The 3,459-nt window shown below is 34.5% G+C and overlaps 1 non-coding gene across 1 annotated transcript; it reads left to right on the top strand.

The window, feature by feature from the left end:
* The first annotated feature begins 714 nt into the window (after window positions 1-714).
* LOC118522726 (U6 spliceosomal RNA) lies at window positions 715-819 on the top strand. Its single transcript, XR_004910768.2, has one exon. It is a non-coding gene; the product is annotated as a U6 spliceosomal RNA (small nuclear RNA).
* Window positions 820-3,459: the final 2,640 nt, after the last annotated feature.

Here is a 3,459-nt window from a genome sequence, read left to right as displayed (position 1 = left end):
AATCAGTGCTGATACGGCTTTATGAGTCAGTTATTTCCATATGGATTTAAAAGGACAGTCTGTAAAATTTGACAGTGTGAGTCTTTCTTAATACTGAAAATCTGGAAAGAATTACAAGGAAACATCATTCAAGTATAAGATGCCAAGTCATATCATGTCTATTTATATAAGACCATGAGGAAAGTAAAAAGCCATATTTACAAATTGCATATTTACACTTGTTCTTTCATGCTGAGTACTTCTGATATGAACAAATGTTACATTCAACACTTATTGTTTCCCATATCAAACTACGTTTCTGACCTTATCCTTCAGTACATAATACCAGGACAAACAAAAATAATAAAGTGAGTCTAAAAAAGTGGTAATTAGACAGTAATCCTATTTTAACATATTAAATTAATGCTATTTAACTGCATGAACTATTTTGTTAAATAAATACTCTAAGTTAAGATAAATAACCCTAAGAAAAGGTTATAAAGACAAAGATCTATAGAGGGATGTCATATTATTTGGAAAATAAGTTCAGAGCCTTTGAACAACTTTGTTCAATTCATAGTCCTAATCAATAACATTTATGGAATTGTAGTTCTTTTCAGTCTGGCAGATACTTTTGTGGGGGAAACTATTTTAGTAATGTGGTGCTATGTACGTGGCAGAAAAGTAGGGAAGGTGAGGGGCAAAATGTATGGATGATTAAGACTATGAACTCTGGTGCTCACCTCCTCAGCAGATATACAAAAATTGTAATGATACAGAGATTAGCATGGACCCCACACAGGGATGTCACTGCGCATTTGTGAAGCATTCCATATCAAAAAAGAAAAAAGGTGGGCTCTGGAGATTTTACACTTGAGTAGAACTCTAGGTGCATGATTCTGAGCAATTTATATAACTTTTCTGCACCTCTGTAACCTGTTTCTTCATTTGTGACATTGGGTCAACAATATTTCCTTTGTCACAGGACTTTTGAATATGAAATGAATTAATTTCTCTTAGGGTAGTACTTGCCCTTTAGTAAGTGCTAAATGTTTGCTTTATTATTAAATATATCTACTACAGAATGATTGAAATTCATAAAACAAATGCAGAGATAGGTTCTAACAAGAAACACTTAAGCCAAAGACAATAAGGAAGATCCATGCCAGTAGGGAGATTTTTGAACCATTTTGGGGACTAAAAGCAAGTCTTGGGAAAGGAGAAAATAAAATAATACTTATTGAAAATCTACCATGCACTAGGTACTTTGCATACATGATTTCATTTAATTCTCCCTACAGTACAACAAGCTTGAGGAAATTGTCACCATTTCAAAAAGAAAAATAGGAAGGAAACATGAAATAAGTTGCTAATATTCTCTCTGCCCATAGAGTCAATCCAGAATCTAAACTGATATATATCTTGTTTTAAATTTTGTATTGTTATCATGTGTTGTTTTCACATAATGCTATAATTGGTGTCTCTTTCTAGAAACCCATATAGCATTCTGTTCAAAACCCTATTAGGGTTTTAATATTCCCCATAAAATTCCTGTGCCAGTTTGGGGAAAAGATGCATTGTTTATCATCTTTATAATGCACCTAATGATGTCTTAGCTTATGGGTGGCAAGAATAATTATATCCATTATTGCACAAATTAATGTAAAGAAAAAAAAAAGTGTCTCCGTGAAAAAGAAACTGAGTTTCTTTCTTTCCAAATCCTTCCCTCCACTGCTCCCTTTTAAGCACAAGAGTGAAGTTGTTTAAGTGCAAGTGATAGAGAGTAATTAATGGATCATCATACTTATATGAGGAAAACAAAAACCGATTCACAGGCATGAGGTGATAACAGAGCTTGAAACACAGGAAGCCATTCCTCCGATAAGTCCTGTGACTGATACCTGGGCAGAATTTTCTCTCTCTTCCTCAAGAAACCACGTATGACTGGAGAGATCAGGCTTTGAAAATTTAAGATGTTTTGTATTTTAGTGTGCAAACATAACCTCAAAATTTCTATTACTTTGTGTTAAAATAATTCTTTAGTGTGTCTATTTTTATGACCAGATTCAGTGAATGGACTTGCTATTCTTGGTGTAACAACACCAAATATTTTCACAGAACTGTTGTAATATTTTGTTCCAGAGCATTGTTGAGAGAAAAAAAAAAAAAAAACAATTAAAAAAAATCAGGATTCAGGATTATGGTAAATATTTTAGTGTTTCGTGTGGATTAAGTGAAGTAGAAAAACTGTTTCCAACCTCCTCCTTTTCTGTCATTTCAACGATAGAGTGAGCTTCATTCCCAGCTCACAGGTGCTCAGAGCCTCATCCTGCTCCAGTATGACCAAGACAACCAACCCTGATTCTCTAAAGAAGCTTCATCCTCCACAATGCTCTCTCCACTTGTGTTCAAATCTTTCAGGAGCCTGGCTTTCGTCTAGCTTTGATTCTGGAAAAGCCTTCATAATAAATTCAATGAAGTCTCTTATTTGTTAATCGTTCACTGTATGAACTTCCAAAAATCAGTACTTGTCAGTACATTCACTACCTGCATATTGATAGATGTATCTAATCACCCAATGACAAAAGAAAATTGAGTTGGGTGGAATTGGTTCTGCAATATCGCCCTTTTGCCGAAGGGCAAATACCTTGTAGAGTTTGCTCTGTCTGTTAACTTTCAAAGCCCTTTTTACAGGTAGCTGCCTATTCCCTCTTATGTAAGTCCAAACCTCCCTCTTAGTCCTTGACAGTGGGTTCTGTTTCATCCTGTTGAAAATTCTGTTAGCCTTACACTGGAATGAAGTATAAACACACCGACAGTGGCTTGTCTTTACTTCTTGCCCAGTGCTGCAGTACCTAACTTTGTAAGGACACTTGCTTATTTTATAAGCACATGGAAATGAACAAGTCCTGGTCTTAATGCTTTTTACAAAAGAAACAAATGCTCTGGGGAAAAAAAAAAAAAAAAGCAATAAAGATTTCACGTGAATAAAAATATCATCAGAGAGCAAGAGGTTTTAGAGGAACATTCAACCTGCTCTGATAAACAAGTGTTGTCAAAGAAAACATGTAATTTACTAGAAATATGATAGGAAAGACCAGCTGGCAAATGATACTTAAGAGAGAAAATTTCTTGACATTTAGGAAAGTGCAACTTTTGGAAGTCACTTTTCATGTAGTCACATGTTCATTTTTAAGGTGATGATTAGTAAATTACAGTGACCCTTTATCTCATCAGACACTGTTCCTTTCCATAACTGATCATCTCTTCTTTCATATGTTTAGAGCTGGATTCTATATAAATGCAATATATATATGCAACTCCTGAATGTAAAACTCCAGAAAAGAATAGTCCAGGGATAGAAGTGGATTCTGGTACAAACTTTTTTTTTTAAAGATTCGTTTATTGCAAATATACCACAGAAGGGCCAAAGGCATTATGGAAAGCATATGTTTTCTATAAGTTAGTTTCAGGAGCTGT

Source organism: Halichoerus grypus, chromosome 3 (genome assembly GCF_964656455.1).
Source record: "Halichoerus grypus chromosome 3, mHalGry1.hap1.1, whole genome shotgun sequence".
NCBI classification, from domain to species: Eukaryota; Metazoa; Chordata; class Mammalia; order Carnivora; family Phocidae; genus Halichoerus; species Halichoerus grypus.
The sequence above is the reverse complement of the archived record's forward strand: the minus strand, read 5'-3'. Positions and strand labels throughout refer to the sequence as shown.